This window comes from Triticum urartu, chromosome 6A, assembly GCF_056163025.1.
Source record: "Triticum urartu cultivar PI428250 chromosome 6A, HENAU_Tu73, whole genome shotgun sequence".
In the NCBI taxonomy this organism is placed as follows: domain Eukaryota; kingdom Viridiplantae; phylum Streptophyta; class Magnoliopsida; order Poales; family Poaceae; genus Triticum; species Triticum urartu.
Genome location: NC_141878.1, coordinates 142,839,525 through 142,852,569, shown reverse-complemented (window position 1 = coordinate 142,852,569; position 13,045 = coordinate 142,839,525).

The following is a 13,045-nucleotide window of genomic DNA, read 5'->3' as shown; positions in this document are numbered from 1 at the left end:
GGGGCTGCTCCTGCAGCCCGGCCGACGTAGTTGCATTGTTGGTATGCACACCATTAATCACCTCCTAAACTTCTCCTTCTCCCTCATTCACCGCACTCCTACCCTTCTTAGCTTCCTTCACTTCATCAATGATAGATTGGCTTCTCTTCTAACCTAGGATCTTCTCTCTATGTTTATCTAGACATGGATCCCCATGCGTCCTCTCCACCCTCTTATACTTCTTGCCATTAGGGTTTTTAACACTAGTCCTGCTCATTAATCCACCTTCCTTGCTGTGTTTATCCTTATGCGCCTGGGCAACCAACACTCCCCCTGCTAATGCAGTACCTTGCTTCTCTCCTTCCCCGCCCATCCTCCCTTCTACTCCACTAGGGTCGAGTCCCTTTCCTTCACCCCCCTTCTTAGACTCTCACTCAATACCGAGCAGCAGCTTCCTAGGAGTTACTGAGCGATCATGCGCGTGTTTGTTTTTAGCCGGGCTTGTGACTTCTTCCCCCTTATCCGTGCAGTCGCCAAGCACACTGTTGGCGGCCAAGTCTACTTAGAGAAACTCTGTTGGCGGATGTTGAGTATCGTGATTATTTGGAAAGCTAGGATAGCGTAGGATATTATTCTACCTTGCCTTGTACTTCAAGTAGATCATGTACTCCTATGTATATGCCCACGAGGCTCAAGCAATACATCAACAATTCCACCAAATCCCTCTCTCCCTTCTAACATGGTATCAACCTAATCAATCCAAACCCTAGCCGCCGCCCGCCGCTTCCGCTCTGCATCGCCCCCGGGGCGGTCGGTCTCCATACTCCGTTTTCTTACACGACACGTATTTTGGTCGCTAAAAATTCATTATATAACCTCCCGAAGGTTTTGACCACAGTACCATGCAAACATCCTCTGTTTTTGTTTCGAGCTGTTTCTGCTGTAGATTTAGAGCAAGATGTCTTCTCAAGAGTCGGTCGGGGAGAGCCGGGTGTCTCATCCGACACCGGGACCAAGATCAAATAGTGATGCTGGCCACTTTGGTCCATCAATGGAAGAAGATATGGAGGCCGATTTGAAAAGGATAGATGCCATGGAAGAGGATCAAGAAGTCACTTCTCGTTTCCGATCTGGATTCACGATGGGGGAACTACAGAGCTCGGCCATTCCAAACTCGGTCATTCCTTCCGATGTTAGATTTCTTTCTTATGAAAATATGAAAAAGAGTGTTACTTGTTCTCCCGCAGCTATGCAACATCCATGGGTGAAAGGAGCTTTAGCTGTCACGGGCAAGCTCCAAAAGGAAATAATCGGCCTCAAGAAGCAAGTCAATAAACTTGAAGAAGAGAATCGTATCCTGAGGGGCATCATCGCGAAGAATATCACCTCACCACCTACGAAGAGGGAGACATAAACACATGGGTATGGGCACTCCCCTTGGCAACAGCCAAGCTTGGGGGAGTGCCCCGGTATCGTATCACCATCACTTTTATTTTTACCGATTTTCTTAGTTCGATCCTTTTGATAATATCTTGGTCTAGTATAATAAAGTTTTAGTATGATCTAGTTGTGAGTTTTTCTTTATGATCCTTCTATGTAATTGAGTCCATGAGCTATATAATAAAGATTAGTGTTGAGTCAAGGGCTTGATTATTTTGCCATGATCTTGAGGGAATAAAATAAAAGACAAAGAAATAAAAAGAAACAAAGAGATCACATGGATCTTATGGAGAGTAATGAGCTCACATAGAAAGAGTATGATGAATAAAAGTTGTTGAGAGTTGACAAACATAGTTTTGGTCATCGTTGCAATTAATAGGAAGTAATAAAGAGAGAGAGAGGTCTTCACATATAAATATACTATCTTGGACATCTTTGATGATTGTGAGCACTCATTAAAGTATGACATGCTAAAGAGTTGACGTTGGACAAGGAAGACAACGTAATGGGTTATGTTTTCTTACATCTGAGATAAATTATATTGGCATGGATCATCCAACATGATTGTGCTTGCCTTTCTCCCTCATGCTAGCCAAATTCTTTGCACCAAGTAGAGATACTACTTGTGCTTCCAAACACCCTTAAACCAGTTTTGCCATGAGAGTCCACCATACCTACCTATGGATTGAGTAAGGTCCTCTAAGTATGTTGTCATCGGTGCAAGCAATAAAAATTGCTCTCTAAATATGTATGACCTATTAGTGTGGGAGAAAATAAGCTTTATACGATCATGTGATACGGAAGAAATAAAAGCGACAAACTGCATAATAAAGGTCCATATCACAGGTGGCAATATAAAGTGATGTTCTTTCACATTAAGATTTTGTGCATCCAACCATAAAAGTGCATGACGACCTCTGCTTCCCTCTGCGAAGGGCCTATCTTTTACTATTATCTCCTACCTTACATAAGAGTCATGGTGATCTTCACCTTTCCTTTTTACATTTTATCCTTTGGCAAGCACAATATGTTGGAAAGATCTGGATATATATAGCTAATTGGATGTGAGTCTTCATGAACTATTATTGTTGACATTACCCTTGAGGTAAAACGTTGGGAGGCAAAACTATAAGCCCCTATCTTTCTCTGTGTCCGAATAAAACTCCATACCCATAAGTATTGCGTGAGTGTTAGCAATTGTGAAAGACTATATGATAGTTGAGTATGTGGACTTGCTGAAAAGCTCTTATATTGACTATTTCCTATGTTATGATAAATTGCAATTGCTCCAATGACTGAGATTATAGTTTGTTAGTTGTCAATGAAGTTTATGATTCATACCTGAAATTGTGATTGAATTATTACTCTAGCATAAGAGATCATATGACAAGAATTATATAAGTTGCTGTTCTAAGAATGATCATGATGCCCTCATGTCCGTATTTTATTTTTATCGACACCTCTATCTCTAAACATGTGGACATATTTTTTGATTTCGGCTTTCGCTTGAGGACAAGCGAGGTCTAAGATTGGGGGAGTTGATACGTCCATTTTACATCATACTTTTATATTGATATTTATTGCATTATGGGCTGTTATTACACATTATGTCACAATACTTATGCCTATTCTCTCTTATTTTACAAGGTTTACATAAAGAGGGAGAATGCCGACAGCTGGGATTCTGGGCTGGAAAAGGAGCAAATATTAGAGACCTATTCCGCGCAGCTCCAAAAGTCCTGAAACTTTACGGAAGTCATTTTCAGAATATATAAAAAAAACTGAGCGCAAGAAGTTCCGGAGGGGGGCCACACCCTGCGCACGAGGGTGGGGGCGCGCCCTACCCCCTGGGCACGCCCCCCTGCCTCGTGGGCTCCCTGGTGGCCCTCCGATGCCCATCTTCTGCTATATGGAGTCTTTCAATGAGAGAAAAATAATAAGCAAGCTTTCGGGATGAGACTCTGCCGCCACGAGGCGGAACCTTGGCGGAACCAATCTAGGGCTCCGGCAGAGCTGTTCTGCCGGGGAAACTTCCCTCCGGGAGGGGGAAATCACTGCCATCATCATCACCAGCGATCCTCTCATCGGGAGGGGGTCAATCTCCATCAACATCTTCACCAGCACCATCTCTTCTCAAACCCTAGTTCATCTCTTGTATCCAATTCTTGTCTATAAGTCCGGATTGGTACCTGTGGGTTGCTAGTAGTGTTAATTACTCCTTGTAGTTGATGCTAGTTGGTTTATTTGGTTGAAGATCATATGTTCAGATCCTATATGCACATTAATACCCATCTGATTATGAACATGAGTATTCTTTGTGAGTAGTTACGTTTGTTCCTGGGGACATGGGAGAAGTCTTGCTATTAGTAGTTATGTGAATTTCATATTTGTTCGATATTTTGATGAGATGCATGTTGTCTCTCCTCTAGTGGTGTTATGTGAATGTCAACTACATGACACTTCACCATTATTTGGGCCTAGAGGAAGGCATTGGGAAGTAATAAGTATATGATGGGTTGCTAGAGTGACAGAAGCTTAAACCCTAGTTTATGCGTTGCTTCGTAAAGGGCTGATTTGGATCCATATGTTTCATGCTATGGTCAGGTTTACCTTAATACTTTTGTTGTAGTTGCGGATGCTTGCAATAGAGGTTAATCATAAGTGGGATGCTTGTCCAAGTAAGGGCAGTACCCAAGCACCGGTCCACCCACATACCAAATTATCAAAGTACCGAACACGAATCATATGATCGTGATGAAACCTAGCTTGACGATAATTCCCATGTGTCCTCGGTAGCGCTTTTCTCTGTATAAGAACTTGTCCAGGCTTGTCCTTTGCTACAAAAAGGATTGAGACACCTTGCTGCACTTTATTTACTTTTGTTACTTGTTGCTCGTTACCAATTATCTTATCACAAAACTATCTGTTACCTATAATTTTAGTGCTTGCAGAGAATACCTTGCTGAAAACTGCTTATCATTTCCTTCTTCTACTCGTTGGGTTCGACACTCTTACTTATCGAAAGGACTACGATAGATCCCCTATACTTGTGGGTCATCAAGCTTGTTCCCACACCACCACTCATGCATACATTTTGAAGCTCAACATGCAGTTTATACGCACTTTTCACCGTGTGTTCTCCCTTCGGCTCAAACTGCCAAGCGATAAAATCCTAGACTCCATCCCTTAGGGGCATCTTCCAAATGTGACGCACATCGTCTGGCCAAAAGGTTTCTCTCACTAGACTTTCATCCCACTGTCCAGTTGCCGGATCTACAAGCTCGTGCACATACTGGCGAATATTATTCCCTTGAGGGGTTATAACTGTCCGCGACCAAGGCCTTGGAATCCAAGGGTCCGTCCAGATTTTGACTGAAGTGCCATCCCCAATACGCCAAATATAGCCCTCCCTAACAAGTTCCAGTCCTTTCAACGTGCTCCTCCAGGCATAGGAAATGCCATCTTTAGCTTCGGCTTCCAGCAAGTGGCAATGGGGAAACTATCGAGCCTTGAGAACTCGACCACATAGGGTATCTGGGTTTTGCATTAGCCTCCAAGCTTGCCGCGACAACATGGCCATATTGAAGTTGTACATGTCTCAGAAACCAAGTCCCCCTTTGGCTTTTGGCTTGGTTAATTTCTCCCAGCTAATCCAATGGACCGTATTCTCCTTGTCGTGTTGACTCCACTAGTAGGTTACCGTTGGGGATATTACTACTGGGCATAAACCGGCCTACCTGGGCCGGATTAACTCCATCAGTAGTTCAAAGGTGTTAAAGCCCAAAGAGGCAGATAAAGGCCCAGGGCCCGTAGTCGGTTTACAACCTGTAGCCGTACTCAGCTTTGTGCATATACTTGTAATATAAGTTAGGAACAAGGAGAGACCAACCCGGATACGAGTATGAACCGGTGTTGGGACTCTCTGAACCGGCAGGCGTCACCCATGTATATAAGGGGACGACCTGGCAGCGGTTCAAGGACAGACAACAACTCGAGACATAGGCGAAGCTTGTTTGCTCCCTAGTCATCGAAACCCCATCAATTCCATCACAACTAGACGTAGGCTTTACCTTCCTCGAAGGGGCCGAACTAGTATAAACTCTCTTGCGTCCTTGTGTCCGCTTTAACCCCTCCAAGCTAACCCGTCGCGATGGCTCCATGAGTAACTCCTTTCTCTAGGACATCTGCCGTGACAAAACCACGACAGTTACGATAAGTGAACTTAGTTCCTGACAAAAAGTTTTGGTAAGATGAAAGCAAGACATGGAAAATGTGGGTATCGCTTGTGCTACTGCCGTCACTAATGTTTCCTTTCCCGCTTTAGCAATGACCTTCTCTTTCCACCCATACACATGCCCAACCATAGATCCTTTCAGATATCCAAAGGATTTCTTTCTAGATTTTCCCACATGCACCGGAAGCCCAGGTACTTATCATTCCATGATTCGCTCTGGATTTGGAGGGCAGCTTTCACGCCATTTCTTACATCCACTGAAGTGTTTGGACTGCACATGACCACAGATTTTTCCAAGTTGATGCACTGACCTGAGCAATTCTCATAAAGGTCCAAGATCTCTCTTAGCGCTGTGGCCTCGTCTTGGTTTGCTTTCAGCAATAGAACTGAGTCATCCGTGAACAGCAGATGTGAGATAGCCGGTGCGTTCTGATAGATCTTCACCCCACTGATAACTCCATTTCTCTCTGCATCATGCAACAACGCTGACAACCCTTCCGTGCATATAACAAAGAGATACGGGGACAAGGGGTCACCCCGCCGCAGGCCTCGTGAAGGGGTAAATTGGCCGGTTAGCTCCCTGTTAACCTTGATTTGGTATCTAACCGATGTAACACACTTCATGATGAGTGCAGTCCATGCTGTACCAAACCCAAGCCTCTCAAGCATGGCCTGCAAGATACTCCATTCGACGCGGTCATAGGCTTTACTCATATCCGCCTTGACTGCAGCGACTCCTTCCTTGCCCTTCCTCTTATTGAACAAGAAGTGTGATAACTCATAAGCTATCAGAACGTTATCGGTGATTAACCTTCCAGGTACAAACACACTTTGGTTTTCTAAATTAAGTTCCGGTATGATGAGTTTGAGACGATTGGCCACTACCTTTGAGACGAGCTTATACAAGACATTGCATAGAGAGATTGGCCAAAGGTCCATTATTCTGGTTGGACTCTTGACTTTGGGTATCAACACAACCGTAGTGTCATTCTACCCTGCCGGTATGTCACCCCCATTCAACACAGCCAAAACCTCCTCCACAATGTGATCACCCATAAAATGCCAATTCTTCTTGTAGACGCTGGACAGCATCCCATCCGGCCCTGGCGCCTTCAAGTCTCCTATGTGATCGAGAGCAGCTTTGATTTCCTCTCTTGTGTACTCTGCGCTAACATGGGGCTGGTGACCCGCGGCTCCACTTTGTATAACAGCTCAGGCATGCGATCACCCGCACTTGCGGTAAAGAGTTCCTGGAAAAAAGAATGCACATAGTTAGTCAGCTCCGACCCCTCCTTCACCTCTGATCCGTCCTCCTTCCTCATCATTTTCACCATATTATGTTTCTTCCTTGCCGCCACCACGGCCATAAAGTAACAGGTATTCCTATTGCCCTTCTTCATCCACGTAATGTGGGGATCTCTGCTTTGCCTTTGTGTTCTTCTCCTCTAAGTCACATATTGCACCTCTGAGCTTCGCCTCTTCTCTCACCTTCTGCTCCGAAATTGGTGCCCACATACACCTTTCGAGATCTGTGCGTGCTCTCTTCGGTCTCCCTTCCAACTCCCCAACCACATCCTTATGCCATCTATGAATCCTTCCCGCCACCCTCTTCATTGCTTATGCTACTCCACCCTCCCCTGCCAACCAGCTCTCCTCCCACACACCTTGGATCTCCTCGCTACAGCCCTCTTCTTGCAACCACCACGCTTCAAACCGAAACCCCTGGTCGCCCCTTCCAAATTTCATACTTTCACCTGAGGTATTAACAATTATTGGCATGTGATCTGAATGTCGAGGATTACCATTGACCACCTCAAAATCCGGGAAGGTTTTGCACCACTTGGCATTTGGGGTTGCACGATCAAGTCTCTCACAAATGTGTGTATCTATCTCCTGGCTATGATTTCTCCAGCTGAACTTATCACCCACAAAACCAATGTCACACAGACCACAACTTTCCATGCTCGCCCTGAAGCAGTCCATACAAGCTTGGGAGCGAGGAACCCCTCCCAACTTCTCATCATTAGCTAGGATTTCGTTGAAGTCCCCTAGGCATATCCATGGCCTCCCATCTTGATGCTGCTGCCCTAACAAATTTATTGTACGTCACATCTCCTTCTTCCGCTCTGCAGCCGACTCTCCGTACACCCCTGTCATCCTCCAGATCATCTCGTTCTCCTCCATCACATCAATGTCAATGTGCCTCCTACCATATGAGCGGAGGGACGTGTCCAAACCTCTTCTCCAGAATAATGCAACCCCCTACTCCTTCCAACTGGGTCCCATGCAAGCATCTGGGTCAGACCCAGCGACCACCTAAAACCGTCCAACTCATGTTGTGTCAGCCTCATTTCAGAAATAAAGAGTACATCGGGATCCTTCGTTCTCCCCATTTTGAGGAGGCTTTGAACTGCCGGGCCATTCCCAAGTCCCCGGCAGTTTCAACTGACTATTTTCATTGCGCCCGGTGGGGCTGCTCCTGCAGCCCGGCCGACGTAGTTGCATTGTTGGTATGCACACCATTAATCACCTCCTAAACTTCTCCTTCTCCCTCATTCACCGCACTCCTACCCTTCTTAGCTTCCTTCACTTCATCAATGATAGATTGGCTTCTCTTCTAACCTAGGATCTTCTCTCTATGTTTATCTAGACATGGATCCCCATGCGTCCTCTCCACCCTCTTATACTTCTTGCCATTAGGGTTTTTAACACTAGTCCTACTCATTAATCCACCTTCCTTGCTGTGTTTATCCTTATGCGCCTGGGCAACCAACACTCCCCCTGCTAATGCAGTACCTTGCTTCTCTCCTTCCCCGCCCATCCTCCCTTCTACTCCACTAGGGTCGAGTCCCTTTCCTTCACCCCCCTTCTTAGACTCTCACTCAATACCGAGCAACAGCTTCCTAGGAGTTACTGAGCGATCATGCGCGTGTTTGTTTTTAGCCGGGCTTGTGACTTCTTCCCCCTTATCCGTGCAGTCGCCAAGCACACTGTTGGCGGCCAAGTCTACTTAGAGAAACTCTGTTGGCGGATGTTGAGTATCGTGATTATTTGGAAAGCTAGGATAGCGTAGGATATTATTCTACCTTGCCTTGTACTTCAAGTAGATCATGTACTCCTATGTATATGCCCACGAGGCTCAAGCAATACATCAACAATTCCACCAAATCCCTCTCTCCCTTCTAACATGGTATCAACCTAATCAATCCAAACCCTAGCCGCCGCCCTACGCTTCCACTCTGCATCGCCCCCGGGGCGGTCGGTCTCCATACTCGCCGTCGAGGGCCGCACGACCCGCATCTACGGTTCGTCTACCGGTCATGTTGATCGGCTGCCCTAAAGAGTCTTTTTTCGGATCTGTTGATTAGAATTTTCTCTCATGCCGATCGATTGATGGGTGCTCTTTTTTGGTTTTTCGATCCATTGATCAGTTTGCATTGCCTGCCTTCGTCCATCGTCTCCGACGTGCCTTTGCTCTACCATCTACCATCGACATTGACTCATGTTGCCAGCTTCACGGCCGGGTGTGTACTCCTGCAACGTGTCTCCTCGGCACAGCATGGCCGGACGCGTGCCCTGTTCCCATCCAGGCTAGCTCTTATGTGCATGCACATATGCATCGTTCTGGACGCTGGACAGTTTGGAAGCCGCACATCGCACCGATCTACGTCAAGCGGTGCCTTATCGTCTGATCCTCTACAGCCTGTCATAGAGTAACATGACTGCGGCCGCTTCAGCACCGCAGCTTGGACATGGTATTTGACGCTTGCCATTGCATCTTCATCGCCCCACAACCGAGTTGTGTTGTGTGTGCGTGTGCAAGGATCTAAAGAAGATAATTGTAGAGTATGTGCATCTCTCCGCCGATTGAGCAACAGGCTGCCGCTGTCGTGGCTCTGTCGGACCGCGGCACCGCCGTACTGTGGTTCTCCCCATGGCTGCACCGATCCGCGCTGCAGCTGCGTCGCCCCTTTGGGCCATAGTGCCATGGCACATGGTCCCTACCACTGCCCTGAGGCCGTTTCCGTGGTTGCACCCATCCGTGCACTGCCGCTGCATCACCTACGGGCCGTAGTGCCGCGGCCCGCGGTCAACCACCGCCTCAACACCGTCCGCTCCAGGCCGTCCCCAAGGCTGCCCTGACCCTCGCGCTGCCGCTGCGTCGCCTCGTCAGGCCATAGCGAGCATGGCACGCGGTCCTTGCAACCGCCCCGAGGTCTTCCCGCCGTTGCCCCGACCTGCCCGTCCGCCGCTGCTGTGTCGCCCCTTTGGGTCAGAGCGCCGCCACCGGCGGTCCACTCCGCCGTTACGGCATGTCGAGTTTTTGTGGAATGCGCCGCGCCGCCTCCCCTGGTGTGGGAACGCCACCGTCCGCGCAAGTCTTCGTCATGCTGTTGGGTTCTTCCTTGCCTACTTCGAGCACCGTCGCCACGCTTCTGACCTAGCCGCCGCCGCTGCTCTTCTTCTCGGTCCATGGTGACTACCTCGACACTGGCCACCCCGACTCGACATCGACCATGGCATCCCTCGCACGGCTACCTCAACAACGGCTACACCATCCTATGCTCTCTGCTACATCGACATCGGCACAAAGGGCTACTGCTTTGCTTGAGCAAACTCGTCGGTTTCCACTCCAGCCACGACTTCCATGATGCATCGACCGTTACGACTATGGGGGGGGGGTATCCGTCGGCTTACCTTCGGATTCTTCTCCAGTCTCACCGTCTGTGTCGCTACCGTTGTGACTGCGGGGGTGTTGAGTATCGTGATTATTAGGAAAGCTAGGATAGCGTAGGATATTATTCTACCTTACCTTGTACTCCAAGTAGATCATGTACTCCTATATATATGCCCATGAGGCTCAAGCAATACATCGACAATTCCATGAAATCCCTCTCTCCCTTCTAACAGCGGCCAAGCAGCATTTTGATGTTCGTATTAGTCGCATCCTTTGGGATTTAGGGGATCGATTTTCTGACATGGATAATGCTACGCTCATGGTACCTCTCTCTCATGAGGAGATTGTCGGCGTCCTGGGAACGGGGGTCCCCAGACTTGCCTGCCTGCTGCCCACGGTGTGGCTCTGTCAGCGGCCCTGTACGGCCCATCTTCACCAGCAAAAACTCAAGACCCTCGCGAGGGGTCAAGCCTCGCGGGGCGGACGATGCAAGACCTCCTCGGGGGCGGCCTCACCAGGCTGGCTCACGAGGGGCGGAGAGATCAAGAGAAGGGGCACCTTGCGAGGTCCCTGTGACGCAAGCCATGATGACCAAGGCCAGGCGGGCTCCAGGTGGGCGCCAGCGCGCGTAGTGTCCTCGTTTCCTCTTTGGTGCTAAGGAGGCAAGCGCAAACGAGGAGTCCCGAGGCATCAGGCAAAGGTTTCCATATTGGTGCAATGAGACCAAGACCAGCAGGACGGTAGGACGGAGGTCACCGTGGAGCCCAGGACGGCGTCATTACCAGAGCCTTTGGCACGCGAAGACCATCTTTTGTCAGGATAGCTTGTATTGGCTGTCCCCCTTCAAATTGGCCGTTGTAGGATCCCTTCCCGCCTAATATTTCGGAAGAGGACCTAGGCCTCTATATATAGGACTAGCCACCACCGTAAGGGGAGATCTCATCTTGGACCAGATCCATTCCACCAAGGCCACCACATAAGCTCACCAAGCACAACAGCACCTCTCCTTAGGAGGCCATTCTTCCCTTGTAACTGTTCATCCTCAGCCCAAGAGGCAATCCACCACACCACATTGGAGTAGGGTATTACACCACACCAGTGGCCCGAACCAGTATAAATCTTGTGTCCCTTTGTTCTGCGAGTTCGACGTGCTGAGCCTTGAGACTGCAATGAGGGCGTGAGCTAGAGGGAGGAGAGATCTTCGTGCGCACCCCAGTGTACGAACCTCAAGGGTTTAGCAGTAACATGAAATCCGACATTTGGCGCGCCAGGTAGGGGTGCGCCGAAGCTCCGCCTCTCCGCTTGCTTCGTCTAGCTCCATGGCAGACGCCACCCCTCTGGATAGGCCGGCGGGCGCCTGCGGATGCGCCTCGGGCGCCCGTGCCTTCACCCACGCCTTGCGGCAGGTGCGGTGGTTGCACAAGTTCAAGCCAGAGATGCTACCCCACTATGATGGTGCGGCAGATCCAGCAGCCTTCCTGCAGGAGTATGAGAAGGAAGCCCTCGAAGCCAGAGGCGACGACCAGGTCATGGCCAACTGGTTCCCCTTAGCCCTGGCCGGCGTGCCACACGCCTGGCTGCTCAGCTTGCCAGGATCTTCTATGACCACTTGGGAGGAGCTGCGCGGTCTCCTCGCCGTGCGCTTCACGGCACCAGCGCCCCTCGCCATCGCGGCCCTCCTCGGCGGCTTGCAAGCACCACCCTCGAACCGTCACACCAAGCCTTTCCTTCGCCATATCGGCACCGCTTCCGTGCGGCAGGGGGCTCCCTCGGGTTGGGCGGCACCCAAGGCCGACCAGACCTTCGACTAGGGGGATCACCCAGTCACCACCGTCGGCTCGGGCGTGCTCCCAATGCTTTGCATGCCCACCATCTGCGGCGTAGCTGTCACCAAGACCCTCATCGATGGCGGTGCCTACCTCAACCACTACAAAAAAAAGACACATCCGTGACATTTTGGGCCGAGTGATTTTTTTTTGTCGTACATATGACACTTCTATGACGATAATTGTGACAAAAGCTGGTATCATCATAGATGTGGTGGGCTCCTACTTCTACGACAAAAATCATGACAGAAAAATGGGCTTTTCGTCCTGGGCGGGCCGGAGACGTAGCTGCATGACATTATTTGGGCAGTCCATGACGGAAAAAACTGTGGTAGAAGCGAGGGGGAGGAAAATTTCACGGAGTTCCCGGTTTTGGTGGGAGGTCGGGGGCCGAGCGATGCGCGTTTCTCTCGTACACGTACGCGCGTGTGTGCGAGGCATTGGCTCTGACTGAAACCGAGCGAGACGTTGGGGCTGTAACTGAACCCAAGCGATTGCACTGTAGGCTATGCGTTACTGAACCCGAGTGATCGATCGATGGCTGTTAACTGAACCCGATCGAGCGATTCCTTCACTACTGCTGCTAACTGAAGCCGATCGATGCTGCCTCTGGGATGAACAGTGAGCGTTGTGGGGGGGCTTGGATGAACAGTGAGCGGTGGCATTGCCTCTGGATGAACAGGACCCCGTGGTGTGGTGGAGGGCTGGATGAACAGTAGACGGTGGAGGGGTGCCCGTGGAGGGGTGGTTGAACAGGACCCCGTCGTGTGGAGGGCTGGATGAACAGTAGACGGTGGAGGGGTGCCAGTGGAGGGGTGGTTGAACAGTAGCCGGTGGAGTAGCGCGCAGTGGAGGCTGGATGAACAGGAGCCCGTGGAGGCTGGAGGA